Raw genomic sequence first — 11,672 nt, 5'->3', positions numbered from 1 at the left:
TTATATCCCATTAGAACGCCTATAAATTTAAAATATGCCTGGTTCTGATTAGCAAAACTGATACTGAGCTGGGCTTTTTAAATTGCTGCATACTCTTCTCTCAGTGATGTAAATCTGGCCATTTTAGAAGATACTTATGGTATGGAGTATTCTTTTTAATGCTGTAGTGTTAAATGTAATTATTTATACACCATACTGCTTTTCTTACAACAAGATGTTTCTGTGTAATCTCTGTAATCTGTGTGCTTTATTCTCCATTTACTCGGAAAGAGAAAATGAATGTTAACAAAAACAGGAAAAAGTTGCCTATTAAAGTTGCAGAATGCTATTAGCAAAGCTGCTTGAAATCTTCAGTGACTTGCAGCAGATGCCTAAAAAATGCCTTTCTGCACATTTTAAGCCTCTTTATCAAGCCATTAAAATGGTCTTTTTTTTTTAACTGTTTACCTGGAGAGGTGGAAGAGAGGAGGAGGGTGAAAAGTTTTGAAAGGCGTAGACCAAATATACATTCTCTAAATTAAGATCTATGTTCTGAGCTCTAAGTTTCATTAAACCCTTCCTGCAAAAATAACATCCTACCTAGATTTTAAAATATTTTGTATAAGCAAAAACATATTTTTTTTGCCAATTAGCAGTTCTTTGAAATAGTTAAATCTGAGTTCTGGGGTAGAGGAAAAGGGATGTTGCTGCTTTTGAGTTGTTGTGAAGTCCCAGTTCTGTAATATTCAGGTCTGTCTTTGAAAAATAAAATGAACACTCTATCAGTGACCAATTTTTTATTAGTTTAGGGTCTTGGAGTAGTTGACTTAATACAGTCAGGGACAGAAGAGTAAATTATTAATAGCTTCATGTGATTTTTTCAACAGCAGTCACAGACCAGGTGCTCCTGTTTCCTAGCTAGCTGTTTTCCAAAGTCCCGTAACAGCATCCTCGTTGTTAAATGGAAGAGACAGTACTTGGAGCACTGGTCCCTCTTGCCCCTGGTCATCGTTTAGACCCTCAGATGTGCAGAAATGAAAAATCTAAATCTGGGGAGAGAGAGGGGAGATTGGCCATAACTTGTTATGGTTCACAAAGGTTTAGGAACAAGTGAGTTTGTAATACGTACTTTTTGAATATAAGGCTGCATCTGACAGTGGCGCTCTCAGTGTAAACACATGTTCCTCTCTGAAAGTCAGCATTTTCTAAGGATATTCAGAAAAAAAACCTGGGAGCTTCCAAATAGTAAAAAAACCTTCAGAAATATTTCTGTCATGGGTGGTGTAATACGGTTGTTGCAACATATCCTCAGCTGGGCATCTCCGACTTCAGCAGTGAATATGCAGTTTTTATGGTATTGCTAGGCTGTGGCCAAAAAAGCTCTTGCTGCTTGCAGCGTTTCTCATTTGCAGAGTGCTTTGTGAGCATGTCTACTGCCCATTTTCCCAGCTGGGAAACTGAGTCAAGGAGTTTAAATGATAACCCCAGGATGCAGTGCTACACTCTGGATATTGGGATTAGAACATGGCAGTTCCATAAAGTGTTGATGCTTTTGATATGTTTACTGTCTGTACTCATTTTGCAAGGCTTTGGTTTATCACCATTTTGGGCATACAGCTGATGCTGCTTTGGCTGGAGGGATGGCCTTTGCACAGCCTTTTCCAATGGAAAAGGACTATGACTGGAGACTAGAACCTAGTTTCCTAAAAGTTACCTGTTTATTAAAGCATCTTCACTGTGTCTTGTTTGTTTGTTTGTTTGTTTTTTCCACAGATTTTGACAAAGAAAACTCAGTCAGATTTAAACCTTCACGATTACTCCAAAGGAAGAGAGCGTTAAGGTAAGGTCAAGTTTTTCTTGCCCAGTGAAAATGACTGGTTGCACGAACGGAACTTGCAGTCATTGCTTAAATCTACATTTTTTTCTTTTGTCAGGGAAAATGATTATCGGTCCTTTTGCAGGACCAAGCTTTGGCATAAAGTGGATGCTCTGAACAGGTATTGAAAACACCAACTGCCTCCTAAGTAATGTGAAAACCCATAGCTGGCATTGCTAAGGGAAGTGTCCTGCTCTGCACTGAGCCTCCTGCTGCTGCAATGCCCGTTTTTCCTTATGCGACAGGGACACAGTACAGACGTTCTGTGAACCAGCTTGGAAAACTGATCTGTCTGAAAAAGAAGGTGGCTGAAGTGGTGAATTAATTATACAGCCACGCAGAGAGCTTTGTCAGCACATGGGAGGGGGACATGGCAGAGATGAATGGAGAAGTGACGCCCTTTCCTTGCAGGGCCGTGCTGCCTCATGCCTGCAGTCTTAGTGCACGGTTCCACGGGGCTGAGAAAGCGGATGCAGCTTACAGATAAGCCATGTTCCCTCTTCCCATCCTTACTCTGACTGCTTTTCGGTGTCCACCTTTGTGCTTGCTGGGCTCCTTCGGAGGTCAGGGAGTTGGGAACTCACTCTTGCTCCAGCAGCCAGCTATTTAGTTGGCTCAGCTGCACAGGAATCTACCAGCCTTAGGCACCTAGGCTCATGTTTGCAAACATCTTTTCAGTCAACATGCACCTTCTGGAGTGCACCTAAGTCCCTGCCATGATGTTTGTTAGGTGCTGTAGAGAAATGGAGGGAATAGGTGTACAAGATGCATTCTGTTGTGGAAGGCAGGTAGGGGAAAGCGGAAATTAGAGTACTAGAGAAGGATATGACTGTAGAATGGACCTTTTACGTAAGAGCCGAGGGAAGGAAATTTTCCTGGAGGTAGAGAAAGAGAACAAAACCCAACGCCAGGTACCTAGCTGGCAGGTGTACAAGTGGATTTTCACACCTGTGTTTCAATTACAAAATCTCAGTATATTTCATAGCTTTAATCCAGATGGCAGGGCAGTGTTACCAGTGGCATTTGGATCAAACTTCTGCTTTCTTTTGGGATGTAACTAGGTTAGTGGGACAGCTATTTAGACACTGTGTGCTGCAGCAGCAGATGAAGTTTTCAGCCTGGAATCCCTGATGTATAGAAGCAGCCCACACTTACTTTGGAAGTTGCAAGAGCAGTATAACTACTGAGACTGTCAAACACTCTACTAATGCCACATTACACATTGTTTTTAAAGAAAAACTATTGAGGTTGTGAAATATTGTTGCCTGTGTTTTAATAGGAATCATGTGAATTCCTGAACATTGAAGAATATAATGAGTTTGTTGGGAACCTGAAACTAAATCACACTCAAATCCTGTGCAAAACAAACTTGTGGGACCTCATTCTTTTGATTGCATTTCACAAACCATGATCTTAGGCTGTATTTCAGGCAAGCAAAGCGGAGAAGTTCCTCTTTCAGAATCCAGATTTAACAGGGGCTTTAAGAAGAAAGAATACTTGCAGACTTCTAAAATTTTTATTATTTTTTTAATAAAAAATGAAGTATGCCTTGAATTATTTTAATAATGAATGTGCATAGCCTAGCTGTTAAGTGGAGAAACTCCTGGTACTGCTGCTCAGAATCTGCACATAAATTTATATCATGACTTAAGAAAAGCAAATGTGAGTAGAAGTGGTTGCGATGCTTCTAGAAGGGGGTTGTAGATGAGTTTGAAGGTACAATATACTTGGCAATCCAAGTCTGGCTGTCTGACTCTGCTTAAGGAACTAAATTGATGCTGCAACTGCTCCTTTAGCAGAGAAACTAATAAAGCAGGAAGACATTGGGATAGATCCCTTTGAGGAAAAAAGGGAAGCCTTGGTGAGGACCTACTTATAACCATGTTTTTCAAAAACCTTTGAGTAGTGTCCTGTATTTTTTTTTTTTATACTATTTGGAATTGCTTTAACATCATTCCAACTCAATTTAGATTCCTAATGAATATTCCTTATTGAATACTGTGACATGTCCTAAATATGCCTACTTTCATTTTTAGAATTAATTTTATATATGTATCTATAAATACCTAATTGTTTGGCTTGACTATCATCTTCAGAGCAGTGCTCCGAGTTCTCTGTGCAAGTGAATGCAATATAATTGATACATCATTTTAAAGCATTTTTTGTTTCTAATGTGCACATATTTAAAGCAAACAATGCTACCTGCAGCTTTGCGAGAGAGAGCAAAAATGCCTTTAAAGAGGGAAAAACTCCTCTATTGTGGGTAAAATAGTCAGTATATGAAAATAGTTAATAATTTAAAAATAAACAAGTAAACAAAAATTGACAGTTTGTCCAGAGGGAAATGGATAATGAGGGCATGAGGGAAACTGTGAAGGGACTCTCACAAAGCAGATAACCTGTGATGCTGTGTAGCCCATCGAGGGTTAAGTTTAAGAAGTTCATGGTTATTAAAAGAATTTTCATGAAATCTGCCTGTGAGCAAAGGTTGGAAGCCACCCTCAGTACAAAGGAGGAGGGAGCTCACGTACAGGAAGAACTGGATGACCTTGAGGAGTAATAGAAAAGGGGTGTAATGTAATAATGCTAAGTGCACTGTTGTGCATTGGGGACTGATAAATTTTTCTGTCACTTGGAACTGATGAAAGCAAAGCCTTGGCATATTAGTTTCGCATGTGGAATTGAGCTACTGATATGGTGTAGATAGAATAAGGCAAATGGGTTGTAGATCCTGGCGTTCATCTGGCTAGTCATATAATAATGTTTTCTCTATTAATAAATTCCTATTCTATACGACACTGCTAAGAGCCAGGTCTGGAATCAAGCCTGTCCAAGTCTGGTCACCATATACACAAAACACTGGAATAGCTCGAGAACATTTTTGCAGATAATCATTGAAACTGAGATTCTTGAGGACGCTGAGTAGGTGTGGAAAACTTACTGTTAAGTAAGGTAACCAACAATACTGTCCTGAGAACAAATGGATGGAAACCCCGTGAAAGATATGTAGACTGCATTTAGAGGGTCTCTGGCGTCAGAGTCCCTGGAACTCCCTGGAGTTTGGAGGAAGGGGCTGGAGTGAACCTCACTAGTTCACAGTATTTAAAAGTTTGTTGAGGATCCACAAGCAATCCAACAGTACAGTTCTCTTTAGAACCAGCAGACTAGTGCCAGTCCTGATTCTGTATAAATTTACCCTTGGAGTTTTGTGGGGGGCTGAGGTGTGGTTGTGGATGCTGGTGCACAGTTAATCTAAACAAGGATTTTGCTGTATGAGTAAATGCTTTCCTATACAGAGTCCCACTTATGGTGCTGCACTGTCACAAGCATTATGGAAGCAGTTGGAGATGCTGCTAAATAAAGCCCAGGTATTCAGAAGTCATGAGCTGGGTCCCTCAGAACTTTTGAGACAAGTCTGAAGTAATCAAATTGATTTGATAAAATAAATGTTGGGGTTGATTTATAGCCCTAGGCCAATATTATTTGCATTTTTCAAACTCATCCTAAGCCAAATGAAGTAGAAACTGCTTTCAAATGGAAACTGGGAATCTCTCCACCTAGGGGTTCTCCAGAAGCTGTGTCTGTAAGAAAACAACGTATTGTGAGGCTAATAAGAATCACGAGTGTTGGCAACGTGGGGTTAGGCTTATAGAAACATGTGGTTAACTGTCTGAGTCTCTGCCCAGTCTCAGATGACACACGCACCCATTTGTTCGTGGCTGCTGTGGGCTGGTTTTTATTTCATTTTGGGTTTTTTTTGTTTAGTTCCTTTAAAGTGTTTTTGCCCTGTAAAGATAGTCAATTTTCTGTAATGGACAGCTTATTCCAGTTCTTCATCTTCTATTTGCTATTTTCTGTAGTGGCTAACACTGCTTTTCTTGGCAGTACCTGAAATAATTTCTCTAAGTGCAATTGTTGGAGATGATTTGCAGCAGGTGGCATGGTGCCTGAATGTGACACAGGCCGGTTTCTTTATTGTCATTTCAAGGGTTTTATTCTCTCCTCAGTGTCTTACAAAGGACTATTATTTATAAACCATAAAGAAGCACATACTTCTTGGAGTTCATGTAAAATGTTATTAGTCATTATATGCTAAAACTCTTTTTCAGTGAGAAATGAAATAGTGAGTACAGAATTTTTTCGTTACTAACCAAATACCTTTGATGAAAGGGTATTCAGTTCTTTAAAAAAACATTTTAAAGCTGTCCTAAGGAAGGATATTCCAACAGTGAGGCTGTGCAATTTATCTTATCAGAATGACAATAAATTGTATGGCACATCACTACCCTGGCAAAATGAAGAGCCTAGGATCAATGTGGGAATTTGTATCTGTTACACCTGTCTACACAGTTTACTAAAGATTTGAAGGCTAGTCTAAGTTTTCTTATGCCTGGTTGGGATAGTTTAGAAGTCATAATGACAAAACACAGCAGTTCTCTCCCTGTTTTAAATAATTGGAGAGAAAAATCTCACTTTGTTTACCTACAAGGAGGAACACTTCCTCCAAAAATGTCTCTGTCAGTGGTTATTATCTACATTAGACCAATATGGCACCTACATTTTACATTTAAAATTTGTATATTTAATGAACTTATTTAAATTATTATTTAGTTTCAACTAAATGAAACAAAATCCCAAGAGAAGCTGTGGATGCCCCATCCCTGGCTGTCTTCAAGGCCAGGCTGGATGAGGCTTTGAGCAACCTGGTCTAGTGGAAGGTGTCCCTGCCCATGGCAGGGGCGTTGGAACTAGATGATCTTTAAGGTCCCTTCCAACCCAAACCATTCTGTGATTCTATGACAAATGGGCAGTTTTGCTGTTTTGAAAAGATAAGGTATAAAGCTAAATGATCTGCTACTCTCATTAGTGTATTATAAGCCATATGAGCTCCAGAGATCAGTGCAGTAACAACAATAGGGCAGTCGTGCGGGAGGCTTCTAGATGCAGTGTACATAGAGTTCTGCATTTGATGAAGTATGGTTTAATATTTATGGCGAATCATTCGATATACATTTATTTCAAATGTAATTGCTAGGACAGCATTTTGAAGGCAGTCTCCACTCCGTAATTTAATGCAAAAATGTGTCACAGTCAGTTCCAAACAAGTTTCAAATTATGTTAGGTTTGGCTTTGTGAGTTTCTTGGGGTTATTTCTTATTTTGTTCTAATGGAAAATATTTTCTTTGGTATCTCTGTTAGACTGTCTTGCAGTAAATTGGTTACATCTTGGGTTTATTTGATTTGTAGCAGAAACATCCACAGTTCTGGTAACCAGATGTTACTTTCAGTTTTCAGAAAGAGTTCTCATTTGAAGATAAAGAAGAATTTGCAAACAGCACAAAAGATATTGATGCTAATCTCTTAGCAGTACTTCCAAAAGGTAGGTAAGGGAGACACATTATGAACACAAGTGGTAATATAACAGCATTTAACAAATTTAACCTGTGCAAGTGCAAGGCATGGTTAAAAACAGGTGGGCACAGATGTTTTGTAAATGAGTTTTCTTTCCCCTGTGAAGTATGGACAGCGGATGAAACGGGATGAAACACTCTTTTACAAAGCCTTGTTACATCCCTGCTTCATGAAGTTCAGCTTTGTTTACCTACTTTTCAATAGATTAAGAAGCTGTTGAAATTCAACACGTCAGAGAGGTTTCTTTTTACAGTTAGATTAATACTGAATTCAAAGGTATTAACTTGGCTTGTGGTCATAGCGCTTTCCATTGCCCTTCGGTGGTTGGTAGAATCCGTGTGCTTGCAGTAGACCGACTGACTCCACACTGAACTTTGGTCTTGCATGCTGAAGGACCTGCACTACATGTGGGTTTGGGGAATTTTATTTTTAAACTTCTATCTTATTCTGAATAACTTATAAAGAAAACAGCAGTTCCATCTTTATCTTTTGACACAGTTGAGGTAGAGTTACTTAGAGGAAATCACAATCTGCTTACAAACAGTTCTTGACCAGGAAAGGGTGACATTTGACTGAAGAACTGCATCTAACTGGCATAAAGATGTTCCCTTCGCTCAGGGATGGCGTGGATCTCATAACTTTGACTAAAATTGTGCATGTTCTGATGGTATTTTCACCATTTTCAGATGAACTACAAGGCCAGATGCTCTCATCCCAACATAAAGGAACTGGCTTGCTCTATAAACATCATTGGTTGCAGAGTTCCTTTAGAAAGGAGCCCTTCTTCTAGCAAAACATTTAAGTGATGTGCTTGCTTTTATAACATAAGCATTACAGATGTTCAGAAAGAGACTCCACTGACACAACAATGGAATAGTGATATGCATTTATACGATACAGACGATGCAATGCTGAGAGCGCTCATCAGTAAGAATACATAATTCTTCATTGTTCTATGCACTTAACCTTATAATCATGCTGGCTAACAGCTTAATTGTCAGAGCCTTCATTTGAGAAACCTCTGTAAGTTGCTTCTTGGTGAACTAATTTGTATTCCAAGATGTGACTATTTCCTGAGAAATTATAATAAAGGCATTGGATTTGGTGTGTACCAGACTTAAGAAAAGGTTAGCAATGGGAGCTGATGGTTGCATTTTGAGGGGACCGCTTGAGGCCAAGCGCTTTCTGAAAATTCAGGTTATTTGTCCCATCTAGGGCTAACTTTGATCCAGATTTGCACGTGCTGGAAAATCGGAGGAACATATTTCATTTTCAACAGATACAGACTAAGCTGAGGGTCAAAGAATCTAGCTGAAGTCTCGCTCATTGCTGCCTGCAGTTAAGCACTGAACATGTTAGTATGTCTCTGCTGACTTAAACAGAAGATAAATGCTTCTCCAGTCTGGTTTGTAGACCATCATCTTTCCAGGTGAGGAGAGAAGGAGGTAGGAACAAGACTGGTAGGCTTCACTATTGTGTTAAGTTTTCCTCAAAATGAAAAGTATATACCTGCATCCAAGAGTTATATAACATCTTGGAGAATGAAGCCTCTGGCAGGTAAACTTTTGATCTACATCTTTTCAGGCTTCACAAATGTATGTGCTCACTCTCAACTAGGGACTTTGGAAGGCTTGATTTACTTTTTACATCTTCAGTATTTTAAAAATAAAACCGCTGTCACATGCTTGCAACTTTATCCGCATGTACCCCCTCTGCTGTTATCAGAGAGAAGCTTTCAGTAAAAACACATTTATATTCTGTAACAAATGTTTCCGATAGGTTTCTGAATTGGATAAGAAATCTTTCACCGTCCTTTAAGGAGTTTTTAAAACATTTGTATAAGGTGCACTCCAAATTTACTTAAACTTTTTTTATTCTGGGGCAAGATATGGAACAGTACTGCTTTTTCTAAATACTGGTATTATGAAGTGAATTCTGCTCAATGTCTACAGTTACCAGAATGAAGATGCCTCTTGGCAGTCTGCCTTAGGGCGTGTCTTACCACAGCATCCTGCTCAACATCCTAAGATAAAGCCTGAAATTCAGGGCAGTTCCTGAACTGTGGCTGTGCTTCCTGTTGCCCTTAACCAGTACTGACCAGCAGTGCTTACCAACTGTGTTGGCATGAAGTGCTTTTACTGCAAAATGCATTATTTTCAGCTTCTTAGTCTTTTATTGTGTACTGAATCAGATTTTTATGCTACCTTTTAGGTAGAAGCATTGGTATTCTTTAACACTGTCATGGGTGTCATTAAGATGGTGTAGTTTCTGATGGTGTAATTTCTTTTCATGGGAAAAATAATCCCATGGACAGATGGGAAATTGGCACCAACATATTCAACTTGCAAACTGAAAAAGAGAAAACCGATCACCTAAGCATGCAAGGGCCAACCAGTGTCCTTGGGAGTGAAATTTCTCTGACTGGCTTTCATGCCTGAAGTCAAATATTTTACTCAGCAAAAAGAAATCACTAGAGTAGAAGATTCCCTATGCTTTACCTTTTGCTGAAACTGCTTCCACAAAAAAGCTCTGCAGATGTTGGCCAATGCAGTTGAAATTACTGTCTGGAATCTCAAGTGTGGAAAAAGTCTAGGGGAGCATAGAGTAGTCCCATGCTATTTTTGTCCCATCTTGTTTGGGAAGGTGTTGGAGAGATGCTTCATGAGGCCACTGCTCTTTTTAGGACTGCAGAGCGGTAGTAGAATCTCTGGAACTTCAGCTAACACATAACAAGAGGGTGTTGAGCTAATGCTGCTGGGATTTCTTCGGATGTTCCACATTGCTTGTATGTGGGCAACTTACAGTCAAGTTTCCTTTTTTTGGGGGTTGGGAGGAGGAAGTCAACTTCAGTATATGAAGCTATGCTTTAGAGCTTTACTAAAGCTGTGTAAAAGACCTGTTCTCTGTTGATGGTTTTAGGGACTGTATAAATTGGTGACTAGGGAAGAAAAATGATCAGGATTTGGATGGAATGTGGTTTTATTAACTGCGAGCTGTGGAGGCCTTTGACCTGTCTGAAATGGCAGAACAATTATGGGTTTTGTTTTGACCATTTTATATATGTCTAGCAAACAGATGGAACAGAAAACTCTAATAGCCAGAGCAACAAACTTAAACAGAAGTAGATTTGGCAGAGGTGAAAGCAAAGTATTTATGAGAAACCATTTCCTTTGGTGTGTATGTGAGACGAAGGCTGGTTTCATCTGGGTGAGTTCTCTAATACAGTTCCACTGCTAGCTCAGCTTGAGTAGGCAGGGCAGCAGCGGGACCTGCTCATGCATCGTGAGAAAAGTCTATGAAAACACAGTGTAAAGGCTCATCTTTGCTTTGGTGTTGGTTCAGGATGCAAATTTTGCATTGCTTAAGTGCAGTTTCCCATCCATCTCCAGAGATCTGACTTTCAGTGGCTGTCTTGCACTGTCAGCCTGGTCAGCGGCATAGGCTTCAATCTGCTTTGCTGCAAATGCTTAAACTAGGCATGGAAGAGGTGACATTTTGTTTAGCACTGTTAAGTAGCTGCATACTTAGCTACTCTGCACTGCCAATTTAATGGAATCTGTATGTACCAGATTTTTTTTTTCATGGTGTGATCACAGTCTGAGCTAACCTGGCTTGAGAAATTGAAGTGGATAGTTCAAGTCTGCTTTCTGTAAAAACATAGAATAAAGGAGTTGTTTTGGAGAGCGGCCCAGTTGATTTCTTTCCCGTTGATCGCACATTCTCAGCAGGCACTCAGCTGTAGCCTCAGATGCTATATTGATACCTCATTCATTTGGTTCTCTGAGTAGTCATGATCAGAATATATTCATTCTTGCTGATCCAAGGCATTTTTCCTGGAGTCCTAGTGGCTTTTCAGCACGTAAGGTAGATATGACAGCTAGAGTCATCTACGTCTGTGAAGTCTGAGCACCAGTATTGACTACAGCAAACTTCCTGGATATGTCTCAGCTAAGCTGAAACCCTTTCGTAGCTGTGCGTGTAAGTTCTTGCAGTAGAGGAAAGGGAGAGAAGGTGCATCTGACCTTTAAAAGGGTGGTGTTTCAATAATGTTTATCTTCTAAGTATCTAGAGCGATGAAGTCTGGTAGGGGAAAAAAGCAGATTTACTTCTGCAGTGGTATGTCTGCTGACTCACAAGGCATTTCTGATGGCAGTCTAGGGCTAATTTAGCAGGCTGTAGACTTTAGCTTGCTTTAACTTTTGATCCCTGGGTCAAGAGGATCAGAACTCCAGAGGTGCATTGCATCAGAATAGGCGCAAGCTGCTTTTAGCATCGCATCTTTGCCAAGGCAGTGATATGGCAGTTGGACGGGGTGTTAATGTCAGGCACACACACAACATACTCCCCTCTTCCCAGTCCATTGCATCCTTTCACAGCCGGGATGGTTTCTCTTTCTGGTGGTAAG

At 39.9% G+C, this 11,672-nt stretch overlaps 1 protein-coding gene across 1 annotated transcript in view; it reads left to right on the top strand.

Moving 5' to 3' along the window:
- Nucleotides 1-1,756: 1,756 nt before the first annotated feature.
- LOC104507303 (supervillin-like) overlaps nucleotides 1,757-11,672 on the top strand; it is a gene marked incomplete at its 3' end in the record, with an annotated part of 51,157 nt that continues 41,241 nt past the window's right edge. The window contains exons 1-2 of the mRNA XM_010148537.1: nucleotides 1,757-1,819; nucleotides 7,144-7,235. The remainder of the gene's footprint in view (nucleotides 1,820-7,143; nucleotides 7,236-11,672) is intronic.

Source organism: Eurypyga helias, unplaced genomic scaffold (genome assembly GCF_000690775.1).
Source record: "Eurypyga helias isolate BGI_N326 unplaced genomic scaffold, ASM69077v1 scaffold15373, whole genome shotgun sequence".
Taxonomy (NCBI): domain Eukaryota; kingdom Metazoa; phylum Chordata; class Aves; order Eurypygiformes; family Eurypygidae; genus Eurypyga; species Eurypyga helias.
This window is presented reverse-complemented; position numbering and strand designations above follow the sequence as displayed.